The 25,484-nt window shown below is 40.0% G+C and overlaps 11 non-coding genes across 11 annotated transcripts; all 11 read right to left on the reverse strand.

Moving 5' to 3' along the window:
* Positions 1-35: 35 nt before the first annotated feature.
* Positions 36-108, reverse strand: TRNAR-CCU (transfer RNA arginine (anticodon CCU)). Its single transcript has one exon. It is a non-coding gene; the product is annotated as a tRNA-Arg (tRNA).
* Positions 109-237: 129 nt separating this feature from the next.
* Positions 238-330, reverse strand: TRNAI-UAU (transfer RNA isoleucine (anticodon UAU)). Its single transcript is given in 2 exon segments — positions 238-273; positions 293-330. It is a non-coding gene; the product is annotated as a tRNA-Ile (tRNA).
* A 939-nt stretch (positions 331-1,269) lies between these two features.
* On the reverse strand, positions 1,270-1,342 carry TRNAR-CCU (transfer RNA arginine (anticodon CCU)). Its single transcript has one exon. It is a non-coding gene; the product is annotated as a tRNA-Arg (tRNA).
* A 1,164-nt stretch (positions 1,343-2,506) lies between these two features.
* Positions 2,507-2,579, reverse strand: TRNAR-CCU (transfer RNA arginine (anticodon CCU)). The gene has a single exon. It is a non-coding gene; the product is annotated as a tRNA-Arg (tRNA).
* Positions 2,580-4,174: 1,595 nt separating this feature from the next.
* On the reverse strand, positions 4,175-4,247 carry TRNAR-CCU (transfer RNA arginine (anticodon CCU)). The gene has a single exon. It is a non-coding gene; the product is annotated as a tRNA-Arg (tRNA).
* A 1,596-nt stretch (positions 4,248-5,843) lies between these two features.
* TRNAR-CCU (transfer RNA arginine (anticodon CCU)) lies at positions 5,844-5,916 on the reverse strand. Its single transcript has one exon. It is a non-coding gene; the product is annotated as a tRNA-Arg (tRNA).
* A 2,596-nt stretch (positions 5,917-8,512) lies between these two features.
* Positions 8,513-8,605, reverse strand: TRNAI-UAU (transfer RNA isoleucine (anticodon UAU)). Its single transcript is given in 2 exon segments — positions 8,513-8,548; positions 8,568-8,605. It is a non-coding gene; the product is annotated as a tRNA-Ile (tRNA).
* A 939-nt stretch (positions 8,606-9,544) lies between these two features.
* On the reverse strand, positions 9,545-9,617 carry TRNAR-CCU (transfer RNA arginine (anticodon CCU)). The gene has a single exon. It is a non-coding gene; the product is annotated as a tRNA-Arg (tRNA).
* A 1,363-nt stretch (positions 9,618-10,980) lies between these two features.
* Positions 10,981-11,073, reverse strand: TRNAI-UAU (transfer RNA isoleucine (anticodon UAU)). Its single transcript is given in 2 exon segments — positions 10,981-11,016; positions 11,036-11,073. It is a non-coding gene; the product is annotated as a tRNA-Ile (tRNA).
* A 934-nt stretch (positions 11,074-12,007) lies between these two features.
* On the reverse strand, positions 12,008-12,080 carry TRNAR-CCU (transfer RNA arginine (anticodon CCU)). Its single transcript has one exon. It is a non-coding gene; the product is annotated as a tRNA-Arg (tRNA).
* Positions 12,081-12,209: 129 nt separating this feature from the next.
* Positions 12,210-12,302, reverse strand: TRNAI-UAU (transfer RNA isoleucine (anticodon UAU)). Its single transcript is given in 2 exon segments — positions 12,210-12,245; positions 12,265-12,302. It is a non-coding gene; the product is annotated as a tRNA-Ile (tRNA).
* Between the last annotated feature and the right edge of the window lie 13,182 nt (positions 12,303-25,484).

Here is a 25,484-nt window from a genome sequence, read left to right on the forward strand (position 1 = left end):
ACCCCTAATGCTGAGATAGTTGATATAAATACAAACACCCCAGATGGGACTTGAACCCACAATCCCTGGCTTAGGAGGCCAGTGCCTTATCCATTAGGCCACTGGGGCTTACTGTCTGCTTTGCATTTCATGTTCTTGCTTTACTTTTTCATAATATCCTTACATATAAAAAATGTTCCGAGAGCAGATGATCAATGACTGATGATATCATTAAAAGAAAAAAAAGCTAAATATTCCTGCTCCAGGTGAGGCTTGAACTCACAACCTCGGCATTGCTCAACAGATACTGTCTTATAAGTACCGCGCGCTGACCGATTGCGCCACTGGAGCACACAGTATGCCCTGAAAATTTGGCCTTTCACTGATAAATTTTACCATTAGTTAAAAATGTCAATACACTTATTGTCTCTGTCTCCCCATCTTGATTTAATTTATTTTTGAATTCCACTATTTTACTGCATTCAATACTTCAATAAGGTACTTGATAGAAGTTAAATGCTCAGCAAAAAGAAATGATTTGTATCGCGCATTGGTGTTATTGGCAAGATTTATGTATTCGTAGGTGTAATTTGCTAAGAAAATTCATATCTAGGTTTTACTGTATCATTTTCTCAAAATTGGAAAATAATTCATTTAATTTTTTCTAAAATGATGTTAAGATAGTAGATATAAAATGTGGCATAAGGAAAACTGACACTAATGTGTCTTATAATGCACTATTTTAATATGTAAAGTCTTATATCATTATTGTAGTCTGATTAAAAGAATATGTTGTTTGTTGCAACTCTACCATCTACAATGACAGTAAGATGAGTGGCAGAAGAAATATGATAAAATCAAAAATACCATTCTTCCAACATGCAAGAAAGGACTTCAAGATTCCCATCAGCAATTGCCTTAGATAATGTCATATTTCAGCCACTCTGGTACTTATTTGCAAGACAAACTCTACAGAAATGTTGAGGTAAATGGAGATTTATTGTAAGAACAAAATCACAAGCATTGAAAAAAGAATCATTTTTTGTGAAGACTAATGAGCAACAAAGGAATATGCATCCAAGATGGGTCTTTAAACCTTGGTCCTCAATTATAGAAAAACGTTTTAAGGACACTAATCCACAATGTTATCATGATAAATGTCATTTTGTAGCTACTGTGGCAACAATTAACAAGCAAAACTCAACAGGACTGTTGTGCAAATCCAGCATCCAGGTGAAGCAAGGCTAAAAGAACCACCCCTAATGCTGAGATGGTTGATATAAATACAAACACCCCAGATGGGACTTGAACCTACAATCCCTGGCTTAGGAGGCCAGTGCCTTATCCATTAGGCCACTGGGGCTTACTGACTGCTTTGCATTTCATGTTCTTGGTTTACTTTTTCATAATATCCTTACATATATAAAAAATGTTCTGACAGCAGATGATCAATGACTGATGATATCATTAAAAGAAAAAAAAGCTAAATGTTCCTGCTCCAGGTGAGGCTTGAACTCACAACCTCGGCATTGCTCAACAGATACTGTCTTAAAAGTACCGCGCGCTGATCGATTGCGCCACTGGAGCACACAGTATGCCCTGAAAATTTGGCCTTTCACTGATAAATGTTACCATTAGTTAAAAATGTCAATACACTTATTGTCTCTGTCTCCCCATCTTGATTTAATTTATTTTTGAATTCCACTATTTTACTGCATTCAATACTTCAATAAGGTACTTGATAGAAGTTAAATGCTCAGCAAAAAGAAATGATTTGTATCACGCATTGGTGTTATTGGATAGACTTATGTATTCGTAGGTGTAATTTGCTAAGAAAATTCATATCTAGGTTTTACTGTATCATTTTCTCAAAATTGGAAAATAATTCATTTAATTTTTTTCTAAAATGATGTTAAGATAGTAGATATAAAATGTGGCATAAGGAAAACTGACACTAATGTGTCTTATAATGCACTATTTTAATATGTAAAGTCTTATATCATTATTGTAGTCTGATTAAAAGAATATGTTGTTTGTTGCAACTCTACCATCTACAATGACAGTAAGATGAGTGGCAGAAGAAATATGATAATATCAAAAATACCATTCTTCCAACATGCAAGAAAGGACTTCAAGATTCCCATCAGCAATTGCCTTAGATAATGTCATATTTCAGCCACTTTGGTACTTATTTGCAAGACAAACTCTACAGAAATGTTGAGGTAAATGGAGATTTCTTGTAAGAACAAAATCACAAGCATTGAAAAAAGAATCATTTTTTGTGAAGACTAATGAGCAACAAAGGAATATGCATCCAAGATGGGTCTTTAAACCTTGGTCCTCAATTATAGAAAAACCTTTTAAGGACACTAATCCACAATGTTATCATGATAAATGTCATTTTGTAGCTACTGTGGCAACAATTAAAAAGCTCAACTCAACAGGACTGTTGTGCAAATCCAGCATCCAGGTGAAGCAAGGCTAAAAGAACCACCCCTAATGCTGAGATGGTTGATATAAATACAAACACCCCAGATGGGACTTGAACCCACAATCCCTGGCTTAGGAGGCCAGTGCCTTATCCATTAGGCCACTGGGGCTTACTGTCTGCTTTGCATTTCATGTTCTTGCTTTACTTTTTCATAATATCCTTACATATAAAAAATGTTCCGAGAGCAGATGATCAATGACTGATGATATCATTAAAAGAAAAAAAAGCTAAATATTCCTGCTCCGTGTGAGGCTTGAACTCACAACCTCGGCATTGCTCAACAGATACTGTCTTATAAGTACTGCGCGCTGACCGATTGCGCCACTGGAGCACAAAGGATACCTTGAAAATTTGGCCTTTCACTGATATATTTTACCATCAGTTAAAAATGTAAATACACTTATTGTCTCTGTCTCCCCATCTTGATTTAATTTCATTTTGAATTCCACTATTTTACTGCATTCAATACTTCAATAAGATATTTGATAGAAGTTAAATGCTCAGCATAAAGAAATGATTTGTATCACGCATTGGTGTTATTGGCTAGATTTATGTATTCGTAGGTGTAATTTGCTAAGAAAATTCATATCTAGGTTTTACTGTATCATTTTCTCAAAATTGGAAAATAATACATTTAATTTTTTCTAAAATGATGTTAAGATGGTAGATATAGAATGTGGCATAAGGAAAACTGACACTAATGTGTCTTATAATGCACTATTTTAATATGTAAAGTCTTATATCATTATTGTAGTCTGATTAAAAGAATATGTTGTTTGTTGCAACTCTACCATCTACAATGACAGTAAGATGAAAGGCCAAATGTCAATACACTTATTGTCTCTGTCTCCCCATCTTGATTTAATTTATTTTTGAAATCCACTATTTTACTGCATTCAATACTTCAATAAGGTACTTGATAGAAGTTAAATGCTCAGCAAAAAGAAATGATTTGTATCGCGCATTAATGTTATTGGCTAGATTTATGTATTCATAGGTGTAATTTGCTAAGAAAATTCATATCTATGTTTTACTGTATTATTTTCTCAAAATTGGAAAATAATTAATTTAATTTTTTCTAAAATGATGTTAAGATAGTAGATATAGAATGTGGCATAAGGAAAACTGACACTAATGTGTCTTATAATGCACTATTTTAATATGTAAAGTCTTATATCATTATTGTAGTCTGATTAAAAGAATATGTTGTTTGTTGCAACTCTACAATCTACAATGACAGTAAGATGAGTGGCAGAAGAAATATGATAAAATCAAAAATACCATTCTACCAACATGCAAGAAAGGACTTCAAGATTCCCATCAGCAATTGCCTTAGATAATGTCATATTTCAGCCACTCTGGTACTTATTTGCAAGACAAACTCTACAGAAATGTTGAGGTAAATGGAGATTTCTTGTAAGAACAAAATCACAAACATTGAAAAAAGAATCATTTTTTGTGAAGACTAATGAGCAACAAAGGAATATGCATCCAAGATGGGTCTTTAAACCTTGGTCCTCAATTATAGAAAAACGTTTTAAGGACACTAATCCACAATGTTATCATGATAAATGTCATTTTGTAGCTACTGTGGCAACAATTAAAAAGCTCAACTCAACAGGACTGTTGTGCAAATCCAGCATCCAGGTGAAGCAAGGCTAAAAGAACCACCCCTAATGCTGAGATGGTTGATATAAATACAAACACCCCAGATGGGACTTGAACCCACAATACCTGGCTTAGGAGGCCAGTGCCTTATCCATTAGGCCACTGGGGCTTACTGTCTGCTTTGCTTTTCATGTTCTTGCTTTACTTTTTCATAATATCCTTACATATAAAAAATGTTCCGAGAGCAGATGATCAATGACTGATGATATCATTAAAAGAAAAAAAAGCTAAATATTCCTGCTTCGGGTGAGGCTTGAACTCACAACCTCGGCATTGCTCAACAGATACTGTCTTATAAGTACTGCGCGCTGACCGATTGCGCCACTTGAGCACACTGTATGCCTTGAAAATTTGGCCTTTCACTGATATATTTTACCATCAGTTAAAAATGTAAAAACACTTATTGTCTCTGTCTCCCCATCTTGATTTAATTTCATTTTGAATTCCACTATTTTACTGCATTCAATACTTCAATAAGGTATTTGATAGAAGTTAAATGCTCAGCATAAAGAAATGATTTGTATCGCACATTGGGGTTATTGGCTTGATTTATGTATTCGTAGGTGTAATTTGCTAAGAAAATTCATATCTAGGTTTTACTGTATCATTTTCTCAAAATTGGAAAATAATTCATTTAATTTTTTCTAAAATGATGTTAAGATAGTAGATATAGAATGTGGCATAAGGAAAACTGACACTAATGTGTCTTATAATGGACTATTTTAATATGTAAAGTCTTATATCATTATTGTAGTCTGATTAAAAGAATATGTTGTTTGTTGCAACTCTACCATCTACAATGACAGTAAGATAAAAGGCCAAATGTCAATACACTTATTGTCTCTGTCTCCCCATCTTGATTTAATTTATTTTTGAATTCCACTATTTTACTGCATTCAATACTTCAATAAGGTACTTGATAGAAGTTAAATGCTCAGCAAAAAGAAATGATTTGTATCGCGCATTAATGTTATTGGCTAGATTTATGTATTCATAGGCGTAATTTGCTAAGAAAATTCATATCTATGTTTTACTGTATCATTTTCTCAAAATTGGAAAAAAATGTATTTAATTTTTTCTAAAATGATGTTAAGATAGTAGATATAGAATGTGGCATAAGGAAAACTGACACTAATGTGTCTTATAATGCACTATTTTAATATGTAAAGTCTTATATCATTATTGTAGTCTGATTAAAAGAATATGTTGTTTGTTGCAACTCTACCATCTACAATGACAGTAAGATGAGTGGCAGAAGAAATATGATAAAATCAAAAATACCATTCTTCCAACATGCAAGAAAGGACTTCAAGATTCCCATCAGCAATTGCCTTAGATAATGTCATATTTCAGCCACACTGGTACTTATTTGCAAGACAAACTCTACAGAAATATTGAGGTAAATGGAGATTTCTTGTAAGAACAAAATCACAAGCATTGAAAAAAGAATCATTTTTTTGTGAAGACTAATGAGCAACAAAGGAATATGCATCCAAGATGGATCTTTAAACCTTGGTCCTCAATTATAGAAAAACGTTTTAAGGACACTAATCCACAATGTTATCATGATAAATGTCATTTTGTAGCTACTGTGGCAACAATTAACAAGCACAACTCAACAGGACTGTTGTGCAAATCCAGCATCCAGGTGAAGCAAGGCTAAAAGAACCACCCCTAATGCTGAGATGGTTGATATAAATACAAACACCCCAGATGGGACTTAAACCCACAATCCCTGGCTTAGGAGGCCAGTGCCTTATCCATTAGGCCACTGGGGCTTACTGTCTGCTTTGTATTTCATGTTCTTGCTTTACTTTTTCATAATATCTTTACATATAAAAAATGTTCAGAGAGCAGATGATCAATGACTGATGATATCATTAAAAGAAAAAAAAGCTAAATATTCCTGCTCCAGGTGAGGCTTGAACTCACAACCTCGGCATTGCTTAACAGATACTGTCTTATAATTACCGCGCACTGACCGATTGCACCACTGGAGCACACAGTATGCCTTAAAAATTTGGCCTTTCATTGATATATTTTACCATCAGTTAAAAATGTAAATACACTTATTGTCTCTGTCTCCCCATCTTGATTTAATTTCATTTTGAATTCCACTATTTTACTGCATTCAATACTTCAATAAGGTATTTGATACAAGTTAAATGCTCAGCATAAAGAAATGATTTGTATCGCGCATTGGTGTTATTGGCTAGATTTATGTATTCGTAGGTGTAATTTGCTAAGAAAATTCATATCTAGGTTTTACTGTATCATTTTCTCAAAATTGGAAAATAATTCATTTAATTTTTTCTAAAATGATGTTAAGATAGTAGATATAAAATGTGGCATAAGGAAAACTTACACTAATGTGTCTTATAATGCACTATTTTAATATGTAAAGTCTTATATCATTATTGTAGTCTGATTAAAAGAATATGTTGTTTGTTGCAACTCTACCATCTACAATGACAGTAAGATGAGTGGCAGAAGAAATATGATAAAATCAAAAATACCATTCTTCCAACATGCAAGAAAGGACTTCAAGATTCCCATCAGCAATTGCCTTAGATAATGTCATATTTCAGCCACTCTGGTACTTATTTGCAAGACAAACTCTACAGAAATGTTGAGGTAAATGGAGATTTCTTGTAAGAACAAAATCACAAGCATTGAAAAAAGAATCATTTTTTGTGAAGACTAATGAGCAACAAAGGAATATGCATCCAAGATGGGTCTTTAAACCTTGGTCCTCAATTATAGAAAAACGTTTTAAGGACACTAATCCACAATGTTATCATGATAAATGTCATTTTGTAGCTACTGTGGCAACAATTAAAAAGCACAACTCAACAGGACTGTTGTGCAAATCCAGCATCCAGGTGAAGCAAGGCTAAAAGAACCACCCCTAATGCTGAGATGGTTGATATAAATACATACACCCCAGATAGGACTTGAACCCACAATCCCTGGCTTAGGAGGCCAGTGCCTTATCCATTAGGTCACTGGGGCTTACTGTCTGCTTTGCGTTTCATGTTCTTGCTTTACTTTTTCATAATATCCTTACATATACAAAATGTTCCGAGAGCAGATGATCAATGACTGGTGATATCATTAAAAAAAAAAAAGCTAAATATTCCTGCTACAGGTGAGGCTTGAACTCACAACCTCGGCATTGCTCAACAGATACTGTCTTATAAGTACAGCGCGCTGATCGATTGCGCCACTGGAGCACACAGTATGCCCTGAAAATTTGGCCTTTTACTGATAAATGTTACCATTAGTTAAAAATGTCAATACACTCATTGTCTCTGTCTCCCCATCTTGATTTAATTTATTTTTTAATTCCACTATTTTACTGCATTCAATACTTCAATAAGGTACTTGATAGAAGTTAAATGCTCGGCAAAAAGAAATGATTTGTATCGCGCATTGGTGTTATTGGCTAGACTTATGTATTCGTAGGTGTAATTTGCTAAGAAAATTCATATCTAGGTTTTACTGTATCATTTTCTCAAAATAGGAAAATAATTCATTTAATTTTTTCTAAAATGATGTTAAGATAGTAGATATAAAATGTGGCATAAGGAAAACTGACACTAATGTGTCTTATAATGCACTATTTTAATATGTAAAGTCTTATATCATTATTGTAGTCTGATTAAAAGAATATGTTGTTTGTTGCAACTCTACCATCTACAATGACAGTAAGATGAGTGGCAGAAGAAATATGATAAAATCAAAAATACCATTCTTCCAACATGCAAGAAAGGACTTCAAGATTCCCATCAGCAATTGCCTTAGATAATGTCATATTTCAGCCACTCTGGTACTTATTTGCAAGACAAACTCTACAGAAATGTTGAGGTAAATGGAGATTTCTTGTAAGAACAAAATCACAAGCATTGAAAAAAGAATCATTTTTTGTGAAGACTAATGAGCAACAAAGGAATATGCATCCAAGATGGGTCTTTAAACCTTGGTCCTCAATTATAGAAAAACGTTTTAAGGACACTAATCCACAATGTTATCATGATAAATGTCATTTTGTAGCTACTGTGGCAACAATTAAAAAGCACAACTCAACAGGACTGTTGTGCAAATCCAGCATCCAGGTGAAGCAAGGCTAAAAGAACCACCCCTAATGCTGAGATGGTTGATATAAATACATACACCCCAGATAGGACTTGAACCCACAATCCCTGGCTTAGGAGGCCAGTGCCTTATCCATTAGGTCACTGGGGCTTACTGTCTGCTTTGCGTTTCATGTTCTTGCTTTACTTTTTCATAATATCCTTACATATAAAAAATGTTCCGAGAGCAGATGATCAATGACTGGTGATATCATTAAAAAAAAAAAAAGCTAAATATTCCTGCTACAGGTGAGGCTTGAACTCACAACCTCGGCATTGCTCAACAGATACTGTCTTATAAGTACCGCGCGCTGATCGATTGCGCCACTGGAGCACACAGTATGCCCTGAAAATTTGGCCTTTTACTGATAAATGTTACCATTAGTTAAAAATGTCAATACACTCATTGTCTCTGTCTCCCCATCTTGATTTAATTTATTTTTTAATTCCACTATTTTAATGCATTCAATACTTCAATAAGGTACTTGATAGAAGTTAAATGCTCAGCAAAAAGAAATGATTTGTATCGCGCATTGGTGTTATTGGCTAGATTTATGTATTCCTAGGTGTAATTTGCTAAGAAAATTCACATCTAGGTTTTACTGTATCATTTTCTCAAAATTGGAAAATAATTCATTAAATTTTTTCTAAAATGATGTTAAGATAGTAGATATAGAATGTGGCATAAGGAAAACTGACACTAATGTGTCTTATAATGCACTATTTCAATATGTAAAGTCTTATATCATTATTGTAGTCTGATTAAAAAAATATGTTGTTTGTTGCAACTCTACCATCTACAATGACAGTAAGATGAGTGGCAGAAGAAATATGATAAAATCAAAAATACCATTCTTCCAACATGCAAGAAAGGACTTCAAGATTCCCATCAGCAATTGCCTTAGATAATGTCATATTTCAGCCACTCTGCTACTTATTTGCAAGACAAACTCTACAGAAATGTTGAGGTAAATGAAGATTTCTTGTAAGAACAAAATCACAAGCATTGAAAAAAGAATCATTTTTTGTGAAGACTAATGAGCAACAAAGGAATATGCATCCAAGATGGGTCTTTAAACCTTGGTCCTCAATTATAGAAAAACGTTTTAAGGACACTAATCCACAATGTTATCATGATAAATGTCATTTTGTAGCTACTGTGGCAACAATTAAAAAGCACAACTCAACAGGACTGTTGTGCAAATCCAGCATCCAGGTGAAGCAAGGCTAAAAGAACCACCCCTAATGCTGAGATGGTTGATATAAATACATACACCCCAGATAGGACTTGAACCCACAATCCCTGGCTTAGGAGGCCAGTGCCTTATCCATTAGGCCACTGGGGCTTACTGTCTGCTTTGCGTTTCATGTTCTTGCTTTACTTTTTCATAATATCCTTACATATAAAAAATGTTCCGAGAGCAGATGATCAATGACTGATGATATCATTAAAAGAAAAAAAAGCTAAACATTCCTGCTCCAGGTGATACTTGAACTCACAACCTCGGCATTGCTCAACAGATACTGTCTTATAAGTACCGCGCGCTGACCGTTTGCGCCACTAGAGCACACAGTATTCCCTTAAAATTTGGCCTTTCACTAATAAATTTAACCATCAGTTAAAAATGTCAATACACTTATTGTCTCTGTCTCCCCATCTTGATTTAATTTCTTTTTTAATTCCACTATTTTATTGCATTCAATACTTCAATAAGGTACTTGATAGAAGTTAAATGCTCAGCAAAAAGAAATGATTTGTATCGCGCATTGGTGTTATTGGCTAGATTTATGCATTCGTAGGTGTAATTTGCTAAGAAAATTCATATCTAGGTTTTACTGTATCATTTTCTCAAAATTGGAAAATAATTCATTTACTTTTTTCTAAAATGATGTTAAGATAGAAGATATAGAATGTGGCATAAGGAAAACTGACACTAATGTGTCTAATAATGCACTAATTTAATATGTAAAGTCTTATATTATTGTAGTCTGTGATTAAAAGAATATGTTGTTTGTTGCAACTCTACCATCTACAATGACATTCAGATGAGTTTCAAAAGAAATATGATAAAATCAAAAATACCATTCTTCCAACATGCAAGAAAGGACTTCAAGATTCCCATCAGCAATTGCCTTAGATAATGTCATATTTCAGCCACTCTGGTACTTATTTGCAAGACAAACTCCACAAAAATGTTGAGGTAAATGGAGATTTTTTTGTAAGAACAAAATCACAAGCATTGAAAAAAAAATCATTTTTTGTGAAGACTAATGAGCAACAAAGGAATATGCATCCAAGATGGGTCTTTAAACCTTGGTCCTCAATTATAGAAAAACATTTTAAGGACACTAATCCACAATGTTATCATGATAAATGTCATTTTGTAGCTACTGTGGCAACAATTTACAAGCACAACTCAACAGGACTGTTGTGCAAATCCAGCATCCAGGTGAAGCAAGGCTAAAAGAACCACCCCTAATGCTGATATTGTTGATATAAATACAAACACCCCAGATGGGACTTGAACCCACAATCCCTGGCTTAGGAGGCCAGTCCCTTATCCATTAGGCCACTGGGACTTATTGTCTGCTTTGAATTTCATGTTCTTGCTTTACTTTTTTCATAATATCCTTACATATAAAAATGTTCCGACAGCAGATGATCAATGACTGATGATATCATTAAAAGAAAAAAAAGCTAAACATTCCTGCTCCAGGTGAGGATCGAACTCACAACCTCGGCATTGCTCAACAGATACTGTCTTATAAGTACCGCGCGCTGACCGATTGCACCACTGGAGCAAACTGTATTCCCTCAGAATTTGGCCTTTCACTGATACATTTTACCATCAGTTAAAATGTCAATACACTTATTGTCTTCCCATCTTGATTTAATTTCTATTTTAATTACACTATTTTACTGCATCCAATACTCCAATAAGGTACTTGATAGAAGTTAAATGCTTAGCATAAAGAAATTATTTTAATCGCGCATTGGTGTTATTGGCTAGATTTATGTATTCGTAATTGTAATTTGCTAAGAAAATTCATATCTATGTTTTACTGTATCATTTTCTCAAAATTGGAAAATAATTCATTTAATTTTTTTCTAAAATGATGGTAAGATAGTACATATAGAATGTGGCATAAGGAAAACTGACACTAATGTGTCTAATAATGCACTATTTAATATGTAAAGTCTTAAATTTTTATTGTAGTCTGTGATTAAAAGAATATGTTGTTTGTTGCAACTCTAGCATCTACAATGACAGTAAGATGAGTTGCAAAAGAAATATGATAAAATCAAAAATACCATTCTTCCAACATGCAATAAAGGACTTCAAAATTCCCATCAGCAATTGCCTTAGATAATGTCATATTTTAGCCACTCTGGTACTTATTTGCAAGACAAACTCTACAGAAATGTTGAGGTAAATGGAGATTTCTTGTAAGAACAAAATCACAAGCATTGAAAAAATAATCATTTTTTGTGAAGGCTAATGAGCAACAAAGGAATATGCATCCAAGATGGGTCGTTAAACATTGGTCCTCAATTATAGAAAAACGTTTTAAGGACACTAATCCACAATGTTACCATGATAAATGTCATTCTGTAGCTACTGTGGCAACAATTTACAAGCACAACTCAACAGGACTGTTGTGCAAATCCAGCATCCAGGTGAAGCAAGGCTAAAAGAACAACCCCTAATGCTGAGATTGTTGATATAAAAACAAACACCCCAGATGGGACTTGAACCCACAATCTCTGGCTTAGGAGGCCAGTGCCTTATCCATTAGGCCACTGGGGCTTACTGTCTGCTTTGCATTTCATGTTCTTGCTTTACTTTTTCATAATATCCTTACATATAAAAAATGTTCCGACAGCAGATGATCAATGACTGATATTATCATTAAAAGAAAAAAAAGCTAAACATTCCTGCTCCAGGTGAGGCTTGAACTCACAACCTCGGCATTGCTCAACAGATACTGTCTTATAAGTACCGCACGCTGACCGATTGCGCCACTGGAGCACACAGCATGCCCTGAAAATTTGGCCTTTCACTGATAAATTTTACCATCAGTTAAAAATGTCAATACACTTATTGTCTCCGTCTCCCCATCTTGATTTAATTTCTTTTTTAATTCCACTATTTTACTGCATCCAATACTCCAATAAGGTACTTGATAGAAGTTAAATGCTCAGCATAAAGAAATGATTTGTATCGCGCATTGGTGTTATTGGCTAGATTTATGTATTTGTAGGTGTAATTTGCTAAGAAAATTCATATCTATGTTTTACTGTATCATTTTCTCAAAATTGGAAAATAATTCATTAAATTTTTTTCTAAAATGATGTTAAGACTTCCGCTTCCGGCAGCGTCATGAGTAGTCGCATGTGAGAGAGCTCCGCTGCCCACCGGCTCACACTCACCCTTTTTACGGCTATAACAGCCTCCATAAGCCGCTGCATCCGCCCCCCTGCTCCCGGCAAGATGCAGACCCGCATGGAACAATTCCTGGATGAAATGCCCGGCTCCAGGATCCGTGCCAGCAAAGTGAAAGCGCCATCACCCGCCACCTCCAAGATGGTGACCGCAGCAGAACACACATGTGCGTCCGCACAGAAAGCCTCCCCGCTGCCCCCCCAGACCAAGCCGCCTTCACCCCCGGCAGCAGACAGCTACACTGAGGTCCCAAAGCACGTCTCCCCAGCACCAGACCATAAGGTAACCCCACAATCAGACGATCCTGTGACATATGGGGACATGGTGGGCGCAATAAGAGCTGCAGTGGCTCCCCTGCTGCAGGACCAAACTGACAAAATTAACAGGCAGCTGGCACAGCTACAGCAGCAGTTTGCAGAGACGGAATTCAGGGTTGGGAAATGCTTTCAGGACGTAGCTGAAATGAAAACCATAGTGAAACAACACTCCTCAGACCTGATGTACCTATATAATAAGGTGCAAGATCTGGAAAACCGGTCCAGAAGGCAAAACCTGCGTCTCATTGGACTGCCAGAATCCTTAAAGGGAGCTGACCTATTTCAGTTTATAAAAATCAAGCTGCCAGAGCTACTTAACATCCAAGACCGCTGTTCTGATATGGTGATAGAGAGCGCGTCACAGGCTAGGGCCACTGAGGCCCCAAGAGGGCGCGAGGCCCAGAGCTGTTATATTCAAAAAGGCTCAATTATCTCCAAAGGAACTCATATGGACAATGTCCCGCAGACACAGAGACCATTCTTGGGAGGGTCACAGAATCCTAATCTTTCAAGATTACACTGCAGAATTGATGAAGCGGAGAAAAGAGTTCTCGCCAGTTTGCTCCAAGCTTATCAAGCTAGAGAAGAAGTTCGCTCTGATGTACCCGGCAAGACTCAGGATATATGATGGCTCCTCGTTCAAAGACTTTGGGGGAAATTTACCAATATGAAAAACCTAGTTTTTCGTATTGGTATTTTCCCTACGACTGCATACGACTGTTTAAGTCGTATGCAAAGTCGTGTTCCGGAGGATCAGTTACAAAGCAGTCATATACGACTGCTTTGTAACCCTCCGATGGTGTAATGATTCGTATTAGCGGCCGTATATACGGCCGCTAATACGAATTATTTCTAGCAGTCTGCACGGATCAGTCAGATCCGTGCAGGCTGCAAGGTGTAAAAAAAAATAGAAAAAATAAATAAATAAAAAAAAAACCGGCGTGGGGTCCCCCCCACAGCTGTAACCAGCACCAGGCTGAAGGAGCCGGGGCCGGTAATTAAAAATCAGGGAACCCGACAAATAGGGGTTCCCCGATTTTTAACAACCAGCCCCAGGCTCCAGGTCCGGGGCTGGTTCCCAAAATACGGGGGACAAAATGAGCAGGGGTCCCCCGTATTTTAAGAACCAGCCCCAGGCACAACCAGCCGGCAGGGTAATGTCACAGCCGGGGGACACTTATAATATAAGGTCCCGCGGCCAAAACATTCTCCCTACCGACCAGTCAGCCTGGCCAGGGGCCCTGGGGGAGTGGGGACCCCCCCAATGAAGGGGTCCCCCCCCTCCAGGACTTACCTGACCAGGCTGAAGCCTGGTGCTGTCCTCGATGCCCCTGGGCGGTGGGCATCGAGCTGATAAATGGTGTAAAAAAAAGATGAACCTATTGTTTTTTACTGTGGCACTACAAGTGCCAGCAAGCCTCCCCAGCAAGCTGGGACTTGGAGAACCACAAGTCCCAGCCTGCTGGGCATTAAAGGGCCCGCTGGCACTTGTAGTTCTACAGTTAAAAAAATAGTGCACAAAACACACTGACACACTTTTAAAATAAAACTTTATTACACACAAAGCCCACACATACTAATACTTACCTATCTTCTTCCCATAGGTCGCCCTGGTCCTGTGTCGGCGTCTTCTGGTCCTGTGTTGTCTTCTTCCTCCATGTCGACCGTCGCTGTCGCCGTCCGGATCCAACGAAATCCATTTGGGAAGCTGTGGAAGGAAACCATACTCACCTGTCCCAGCGCGACGTAGTCCAGGTAAGGGTCTTTGCAAAAAAACAAACCGACACCCCGAAACCAGACCGGACTGACGGATAATACGGCTGCTTAGTGGTGTGAAACACCCACGCAAATACGACAGGAAAATAGAACACCATTTTCCTGTTCTATTTGCGTTTTAGCCTGCACGGATCAGTCAGATCCGTGCAGGCTACAGTGTAAAAAAAATAGAAAAATAAATAAATTAATTTCTGCCTACGAATACACCTTTTTTCTACGAATCCATTTTGGTAAATTTCCCCCTTTATGTCAGCGCGAGACGCAGAAAGCTTTTTAAGGGAGGAACAGGGGCCGGACCGACAGAGCTCTCATATGTATGACTGCGAGTAGCCTGGACTCTGATTTAACAAACTGCACTCTCCTCTTTGTTTACACTACGTGCTGTTGAAGCTTCGGGTCTGGATGTGGCCGGCACTTATATGTTTTCAACCCTGACGTCTAATAAGACGACAACCCGGCCAGGCCGTGTCACAGACAACCCAACTACTGGTTTGATATTATAAGCTAGTTATAATAATGGCAAATGTTTGATAATAAGATGGTTAAATTATTTAAGTATTATGTGTGAGTTGATGGGCGTAGGAGTCTACGCTGCAAGTTGTAAGGTGAGATGTTCTTTTCTCACCACATTTGTTATAGAGCAAGCCTTTTAGGCATACAAGTTCCAATTCCCCATTGTTCTCTTTACCCTTCCCCTCAGGTACCCACCCACCCTCCCAGCCCCACCCCGTAAAGGCGGGCAGTATCCACTGTTTGAATGTGCTCAAGCACAAACGAAAATGTTGTTGTAGTTACACATGTTCACCAGAACTCCAAACTTCATGGCGATTAATATAGGAAGCTGGAATGTAGGCGGGATAAATTCCCCAGTTAAACGAAAAAGAATTCTGGTTCACTTGAACAAGCTCCGTCTCGATTTGGTGTGTATTCAGGAATCGCACTTACTGCTGCAGGAAGTAGTTAAATTAAACATGATGAAGTGGAAACTGCTAGCGTCTTCCTCTTACACATCAAAACCGAGAGGAGTGGTTATTTTAGCCAAAAGTAACTTAGATATTGAGGTGGTAAAGGTTATATCGGACCCTCAGGATCGTTTTGTATTATGCCAGCTGAAATTTGACCAACAAGAATTTGTATGTATCAATGTGTATGCTCCCAACCAATACTCCAACCCCTTCTTTAGACAACTGATTATTGTCATGTCCCCTTTTTTACATCTACAAATGATATTATGCGGGGACCTGAACCTAGTCTCATCCAATCACTTAGATAAGCAACAGAATTATTCCTCTCCTTGCAGACTCCCTAAATTTGGTGTCCCTCAGTTTTGTGAGCAAATGCAGATGTTAGACTCTTGGAGAGTGATGCACCGAACGGAGCAAAATTATTCCTGTCTCTCTGCAGCCACAAATAGAATGTCTCACATAGATTATGTTCTACTTTCACACTTCCTCCTCCCCAAAATTGAGCTAGCTGAGATGGCCCCAATTGTCCTATCAGACCACGCCGTGGTACACATTAGACTACATCTTTCCAAGAAACCAGATGCTACCCCTTCTTGGAAGTGCCCCCCAGCTCTGGCGTCTTCAATACATATTCGAACTGCAGTTAAAAAGGCCTGGGAAAATTATGCTACTGATAATCATGAAGCCGAAGAGGCGGACCCCCTGCTGTTCTGGCAGGCGTCAAAAGCCACATTGAGAGGGGAAATGATCTCCCAAATGGCACACCTAAAAAAGAAAGTGAAGCTAGAGCATCTACAAGCTCAGCTAGCACTTGGAGACGCCTTCTGGAGCTTTAGTACGTCCCCCTCCCCCACCACTAAAAAGAACTATCTGTCTGCCATGAAGCCACAATAGAGAGGTCTGAATCTATATATTAATTTGCCAAAAAAGCAAGGTTTAATAGATTTGGAAACAAATCAAGTAAATTACTTTCCTCATTACTACAGGGACAGAGACCCCCAGCGACAATATGACCCCTACGCAGATTAGATAACACCCTCACAACATCCAATGCCCAAACAGCACAGGTACTATGCGACTTCTACACCGACCTATACTCTAAACCAATCTCTGATCACTCTAACGCTGACAAATTTTGGGAAAACGTCACACCACCGCAGGTCTCCGAGGCTGACGCAAATTACCTAACCCGAGACATTACCGACCAGGAAGTGTCCAAGGCCATAGCAAGCCTAAAATCCAGCAAAGCCCCCGTCCGGACGGACTCACACCAGATTATTACAAGCTATTATCACCCAAATTAATCCCGATCCTCACTAAAGTGTTTAATACTATTATGTCTTCACATACGATCCCTGACCACTTTAACTCAGCCACACTCAGAGTGATCCCCAAACCTAGCCTCCCCCAGTTCTAATAGACCAATATCATTATTAAATATTGACTATAAGCTCCTCATGAAGATCATGGCAGAACACCTTAAACAGATCCTACCCAAGCTAATTCATAAGGACCAGACAGGATTTGTTATGGGCAGGAGCTCAGCCATTAACATCAGAGGAGTCCTGTCGGCGGTCTATGCCTCCCAGTGTGCCGTGTCGGAGGACCCAAAAGCCATTCTTTCTTTAGATGCAGAGAAGGCCTTCGACATGGTACACTGGGAACACCTACATCACACATTGAAACGCTTTGCTTGAGGGGTGTGGCCACTGCTGTGCATACGTGAGGTAGCGTGCTCTCTCCTCCCCATGCCTACCTGCACGATTAGGTGAGCTCTGTCCCCCGTCTGCAGCTCTGAATTTACGCCTGACCTGACTGCGGCAGACCTATCGGGTGTCCCTGGATGAGAGAAAGTACCTGCTGGAGGACCGGGCAGGGTCTGAGGCCATGGTGGACTCGCAGGAGTGGTGCGGGCAGCGGCGTCTCTCGGTGTGTAGCACTTCCGGGTTCAGCGTCCGTCTGACATCATCAGCTGCCGCCCACTGTGGAGCGCGCGTGGCTGACCCGTCTGGGCTGACGGCACCCACCGAGGCAGCAGGGAGGATCCGTGTGTGGCCTGCTGGGGCTCCTGCGGGCGGCCGGTGAAGTGGACTAACTTGACCGTATGGTTAGTACTAAGTCATTTGCTACCCACGAGTGCTGCAATTGCCGATACCGGGCTGCCTGTGAGAGAGGCAGCTGTTGAAGAGTGGGCAGCTGCTCCTCTTTTGGGACATACAGGATAGTTCCCAGTTCCCACACTTCAGTGAAGGGCAGAACTGTACCTGGTGCGTGCAATTAGACTATTCCTAAGACCTCACCGTGCCCAGCACCTCTATATTAAGGGGTTCGCTCAGTTGGCTCTCGAAGGTAGCAGTTTTTCACTTATACTGCACACATAAATACTATGGGAAAAACAGGCCAGAATACGGCTGCTGCCAGACTTGAAAAATATGCCCGTACACAGTCCCAGCTTGGGAACAGTTCCCAATCTACTACCCCCGCGACTACCCCAGTAAACGGTGGTAATCCCCAACCGGCAGCGGATGTTACTTTGCAGCAAGTGTTGGAGGCTGTAAATAAGTGTGAGGCCCGCTTACTGGAACAAATGGGTAAAGTGCAGTCGGACATTTCATTATTAAGAAAGGACGCTCAGAAAATAAAATAAAGGGTGTCTGAGGCTGAGAACCGCATATCGTTATTGGAGGACTGTGTTACCCCACTTAACGCACAGGTTAAAACAATGTCATCCAATGTTGTAGAGTTGCGTCAAAAGCTTACGGATATGGAAGGGAGGCTCAGACACAATAATGTCAGGTTTTTGGGCTTCGATGAACGAGCGGAGGGAAGGGATCCTGAAAAATTCTTGGAAGAATGGATAGTACACTCGTTTGGTAGAGAAAGTTTCTCTGCCCAGTTTGCGGTCGAACGGGCACACCGAATACCAGGGCGACCACCTGTGCCGGGGGCCCCGCCTCGAACCTTGATTGCTAAGTTCCTGCATTTTAAAGATCGTGATGCCTTGTTACGGTTGGCTAGGGCTAAAGAGGATTTAACTTATAATGGGAAAAAAATAGCCACCTTCCCGGACTTTCCTATTGAGGTCCAGCGAGACCGCGCAAGATTCAAAGATGTGAAAATTCGGCTGCGGGACTTGGGTGTGAAATATTCAATGATGTATCCGTCCAACTTGAGGATAGTGGCAGATGGTGCTACAAAATTATTTTCTTCACCTAGTGATGTGGCCAGCTGGTTGGACAGTTCCTTTCCAGGGAAGAGACAAGTGCTAGCTAATTAGTCATGGACTAATGTCGCTCTCAGACCAGAAATTATGTATTTTGTTTAGCAGGGCTTGAGGACGGGCGTGAGATAGGTTCACAGAAATTTGAATATATCTAACACAATGTTATTTACAGGTGGGGCATGGGGAGGGAGGGATAGCTCTCTCCAGTGGCTTATTAGTTAATTGCCCCAAAAGAAGAGGTGGTTGGGGGGGGGATACAGGGACAAAGGAATGCCTAGGGGATTTGGGTATACAGGGTGGGGGTGGGGGGAGGGGTGTGCTATCTGTATTGTTATATTTGTTAGTTTGTGTTTTCTCTGGTCACAATCTGTTCAATTTGGAATGGTGGAACAAGCCACATTGGAGTTTTTTCTCTTCATACAATTTAGCTGCTTTGAGCCAATATGGGAGTTCGGATCTTGAGCTGGAATGTGAGGGGCTTGAATGAGAGAATAAAAAGGGCGCTGGTGTTGAAGCAATGTAAAAATTATGAGGCGGATATAATCTGCCTTCAAGAAACCCACCTGATTGGGGATAAACTACTTTCTTTAAAACAACCCTGGTTGGGTTCCCTTTACCATGCCCCTTTCTCCTCCATGTCTAGAGGGGTCTCGATTTTGATCAAAAAATCCCTGGCTTTTATACCGGGAGTTTGTAAGATAGATTCCTTGGGCAGATATATATTTTTAGAGTGTCGTATTAATCAGATAAGGATGTGCATTCTGGCAGTGTATATAACCCCACCATTCTCCTATGATATTATCAAGGAAGCTGTAGAGTTTTCGGCGAACTATCCAGACAGCCAGGTAATATGTTTAGGGGACTTTAATAAGGTCCTGGACTCCCAACTGGACAGATGGAAATCATCCCAGGGGACAGTTAATGAAGGTAATAAGTTCCAAGACTTTATTAGAGAAATAGGATGGTGGGACCCCTGGCTCCTAAAATATCCAGATCGCAAGCAATACTCATGTTATTCAGCTACCTATAAGGTTTTTTCTAGAATAGACTTAATTTTTGTTTCTGATAGCCTCCTTAACAAGGTCACACAGATAGAGTATAAATCTCGAGGAATCTCTGACCATTCCCCTATAGTTATTCAGCTAGAATTAACAAAGGAGGCTGGGTTCAAGTACTGGAAGTTGCAGCCATTTTGGCTGGCCCATCTAGGTGAGCAAGAGGAGTTAGAAGAAGCAATGGAGTTTTTTAATGAGAACCGTGGCTCGGCTCAGGGCACGGTGGTGTGGGACACTTTTAAGGCCTTTATTAGAGGGATCCTAATTAAAAAAATTGCATTTATAAAGAAAGGACATCGGATTAGGGCCACTGAATGAGAAAACAGGGTAGCTAATTCTGAGACTATATTTTTGAAGAGTGGCTTGGATGCAGATAGGAGTGCTTGGCTTGAAGCCCAAAAAGAATCGCAGGACTATATGCAAGAAGTTACAAGTCGTAGATTAATTTCCATGACCACCGCAGATTTGCCAGTGCAGATAGGGCTGGGAAATGGCTAGCTCTTTTGGCCAAGCAGGATAGCCCCCCCAATATTATTCCTAATATTAGGGTGGAGTCAGGCGAACTGGAGTGTGATACACCCAAGATAGTCTCGGAGTTCGTCTCATATTTCAGCAATCTATACCAATCCCAGCTGGCTAAGAGTAAAGAAGAGATAGCCGACTATTTGAAGGCATCTGCACTGCCTCAAATACCCCCAGAATTTAGAGAGATCCTGGATTCCCCAATTAGTATAGAGGAGGTGGAGGCAGCTATTAAGGCCTTGCCAACCAATAAAGCTCCGGGGTTGGATGGGCTTCCAGGCGAGTTTTACCAAAAATATGTAAAAATCTTGGCACCTTTTGGTGTTATTTCAGGAGATGGTGGAGGAGGGAAACTCTCCTCCGTCAATGTCAGTGGCCTCGATATCTATGATCCCCAAATCCAGAAAGGATCCTTCTCAGGTGGAGTCGTACAGGCTGATCTCAATAATGTCAACTGATGCAAATTTTTTGCTAAAGTATTAGCTAACCATTTGGGAATGGTGCTTGACTATATTGTGCATCCTGACCAAACGGGATTTAGGGCAGGTATGTCAACGGCGATCAACCTGAGGAGGGTCCTCTCATACATTCAAAACGTAAATTATAGGAAAAGTAGGGCGGCGTTGGCATCTTTTGATGCCAACAAAGCCTTCAATTCAATAGAGTGGGAATACCTTTGGGGGGTCCTCAAGGCTTTTGGATTTGGGGAGAGCTTTCTCAACTGGATAACATTGATGTATCAGAACCCCGTGGCCAGGATATCAATCAATGGGTTCACTTCATCCCCGTTCTCGCTTGCAAGGGGTACCCGACAGGGGTGTCCACTGTCACCGCTATTATTTGCGGTGGCAGTGGAACCTCTTGCGTGTATATTGAGAGAAAAACTCATGGACCGCATAAGCGACGCTGGAAATTGAATAAATATGGTTTCCCTTTATGCAGACGATCTGCTAGTGGGGGTGGCTAACCCTGAGAGAGATCTGCCAGCTATCTTGACACAGTTGAGTGAATTTGGGGAGTACTCAGGGAAAAAAATTAACTGGGCAAAGTCGAACTTGATGTACTTAGGGGATAGTCCACAGATGGTGCAGACTGGGTCACCAATACACCCGATTAATAAGTTTAGATATTTAGGAATCTGTGTTTCGAAGGTTCCTCAAGACTATATCGGGGATAATCTTGTTCCACTTATGAAAGAAATCAAGGAGAAGTGTCGTAGGTGGGTAAAACTACCTATTTCACAGATAGGAAGGGTTAACCTGATCAAGATGTCCGTCCTCCCTAGGTTACTATGGCCCTTATTCTGGTTGGTGCGGTAATGTCCGCGTGTGGTCGGTCCGCCGATGTTTTGTGTCTGCGCATGTGCAGAGGCGTCTCTGCGCATGTGCGAGCGGGGCGTACGGCCAAATCCCGCATGAAATGTGAACACTCCGAACAGGGGGTGGAGAGGGGCGTGAAGGGCTATTTGGACTCATTACCATATGCATACGCCCCGCGTTTCATGGGCGTTCCCATGCAATTGTTGGGCGTACGTATGGTAATGCAGTCGTGACGCACGTGTAGAGGGCGGACATATGACATCGCCGGATGTCAGCTGCCGGCCCAGATCTCTGCTTTTGCACGGAAAAATGTCCATGTGGTCTGAGGTTGCGGGAGCTGGTGGACCACTCGGTCCTGCATTCGATGGTCTGCGACCATCGAATGATGGGGGAGGTTCCCTGAGATGGAAGAGGCGTATTCCATGAAAAATACACGTGCGGTCCGTTCGGCCAGCTTCTTACCGCGTACGGACGGAGTTGGCGATCCGTATGGAAGGCGGGGTTTCGCACGCACTGTCCTGGCCGCATATTCGGATCCGGCCGCACCGATCAGAATAAGGCCCTATATGTTTTCCAGCACTCTCCGGTTTATATAAAAAATGAATATTTTAAGGAAATTGACAGTATCTTATCTTCTTTTATTTGGTGAAACAAGCGCCCTAGGATTAAAATGGCCACACTGTGTAGAGATTGGGCTAAAGGAGGCCTGGCATCTCCAAACATGAAGGTATATTATATGGTGGCCCAATTAGCACATGCTTGTTCGTGGGTTCGGGACAATGAAATTACAGTGGAGATGGAAAAATTTATATCATGCTTCGACCCAGATATAACTCCCCTTCAAAGACTGTTGTCGGGAGATGTACAAAGTGATTTGCCCCCCATTATTAAACAAACAGTTCTAATTTGGAAGTGGGTGCATAGAACTATACGGTTTGAGGGTACCGATCCAGATACATCTATTTTTTCCTTAGTGGCTTTGAAAGAGATCAAGGCACAACAGGGGGGTATAGTCTGGGGAAAATATGGTCTAACCTCGATTGGTCAATTCTACCATGAAGGTCATCTTAAACCCTTCAGTGAGCTGCGAATGCAATATAACCTTCCTAACCATATGTTTTACAGATATCTTCAGGTCAGGAGTGCGTTACAGCAGTTTGAAGGGAGGGGACTGATAGATATTAATGACTCACCGTGTAAGAAATACATGACGCAATTGTGCCATCGTAAGAGGCTGTCCAAACTATATAGGTATTTACTCTCCCACATACAGTGTGAGGAGTTGCAGCAACTAAAAAGAAATTGGATGGAGGATGTTCCCCAAGTGGCCCTAACTTCCTGTGTGAGGTATTGTCATTTCCCAGTGGAGCTACCACTTCGATCCCTATTCAGCAGGTACAATTTAATATTCTGCACAGAAGTTATATAACCCCAGTGAGACGTAAGAAAGTAGAGAGCGCCTACTCCGATATATGCCCTAAGTGTAAGGAGGGTCTGGGGACTTTCTGGCATATGCTTTGGGAGTGTAGAGTGGTAAAAACTTTCTGGGATGAAATTGTTAATCTAATGGTGGATGTGGGAATCCCCCGGAGTACTATCACCCCCACCAGTTTAATACTTGGAGTCTGGGAGCCAGGGGTCTAGGGGGGTGAATGGAAAAAGCTAGCTAGGAACCTGTCAGCCATAGCAAAGGTTATTGTCGCCAGACGGTGGATGGCCCCTTCAGCCCCGACGGTTGGAGAATGGCTAAAACTAGTCAATAGCACTTGTTCCCATGAAAGATTTGTGTATGCTACAAGAGGTGTTTGTGTAAAATTTCATAAGATTTGGGGTTTATGGAAAGCCTCAAAGTATTACTCTGTATCACTAGGGCACGTTTAAATGCATTATTTTTTTTATTTTTGTTGCTTATTTCCTTATGAAGAATCACAGAATCACACATACGTGTACAGCATAATATAGAAAACCTCTTGGAGTTCTTAACAAAGAGCACTCACTTAGTCTATAACTAATTTGCAAGAAGAGGCCTTGAATAGAGTTGTTATATATTTTTTGGGAAACACAGAATCACAAATACTTTTATAGTTTAAGAATGTGATAAGTTAGCAGGAATTACCTGATGGGATACTATATTTTGACAATTTATATGTAGTGAGGTTTTATTATACTGCACTTTTTTCAGAAAAAGTATTATTTAACTAATTAGGATGTAGGATGTTTACACTTAGTCATTAGAATGTTCATATGTTGAAAAACAGGTTCACCACAGTGTGGACATGGTATAGCTGGATATATCTGGGAGAGATCTCTCATGGGACTTTGTATGAGGAGTTATACTCCAACGCATGTAACAATTTGTTTTTCCTTCTAGGTTTACTATGCGGCCCAGATGTTAGTAGACAATAGAATAAGTAGTGGCCAGATCTCTTTTTTTTTTTCTTCTTTTTTCGTCTTCTTTCTAAGGGGGGAGGGAAGGGGTAACTAGCTGTCGTATTCTTAGGAATTTAATAATGTGAAAATAATATTGATGTACTGGATATTTTTTTACCATGTATTTTGTGCGTTTAAATAAAGACTTAATTTAAAAAGAAACGCTTTGCTTTTCCAGAGGCCTTTCTTCACTTTTTATCATCAGTATATGAAGGTGCCTCCACCCGTATCATATGCAATGGCTTACTGTCGGAACCATTCCCTATCCTGAGAGGCACAAGGCAGGGATGCCCCCTCTCGCCGCTGCTGTTTGCCTTGGCCTTAGAGCCACTGGCCATACATTTAAGAGAATCCCCAGAATTTCAGGGAATCCAGGTCCGCAATGTGGATCTCCGGGTATCCCTTTTTGCGGATGACGTTATTGTTCCTATCTCACCCACAGTATGCCATTCCATTGATATTTGATATACTACATAAATTTGGTACCTTCTCAGGATACAAAGTCAATGTGGACAAGTCAGAGCTTCTGATTTTAAGGGGTACCCCACCCACTTTTCCCCCCGCTGACAAATTACATTCCATTAAAATTCAAACATCCCACATTAAGTACTTAGGTATGCAAATTACAAACAGACTGTCAGATCTATACAAGAAAAACTACCCCCCAACCCTAGTAAAATCACTGAAGACACTACAGGATTGGACTTCCCTACCCCGTTCCCTTCTAGGAAGGATAGAAGTTGTGAAATCAGTTATATTCCCAAGGATAATGTGCCCAATGCAAATGCTTCCAATAAAAATCCCTCCCACTGATGTCAAAACCCTAACACAGGCCTGTTTTAAATTCATATTGAATGAAAAAAAGCCTAAGATCTCCCTGGGGAAGTTAAACCTCTACAAAATAAATGGAGGCCTGGGAATCCCAGACATCTCTTCCTACTCTTGCTCCCTACTGGTTCGAGTAGCGGTGAGGTGGTTACAAGAGGCTGACTTGTATTCTTTATATGAATTGGATAGTGCCATTTTCTTTCCATATTCGCCCAAAGCTCTTATCCACTTACCGAAAAAACATATTCCACCCCAAATATATTGCAACCCCTTATTCCAGGATATCCACAGCACGTGGCACCATGCATGTTCCAAAATGGGCCTAAACCCAAT

Source organism: Crinia signifera, chromosome 5, assembly GCF_055691185.1.
Source record: "Crinia signifera chromosome 5, ASM5569118v1, whole genome shotgun sequence".
Taxonomy (NCBI): domain Eukaryota; kingdom Metazoa; phylum Chordata; class Amphibia; order Anura; family Myobatrachidae; genus Crinia; species Crinia signifera.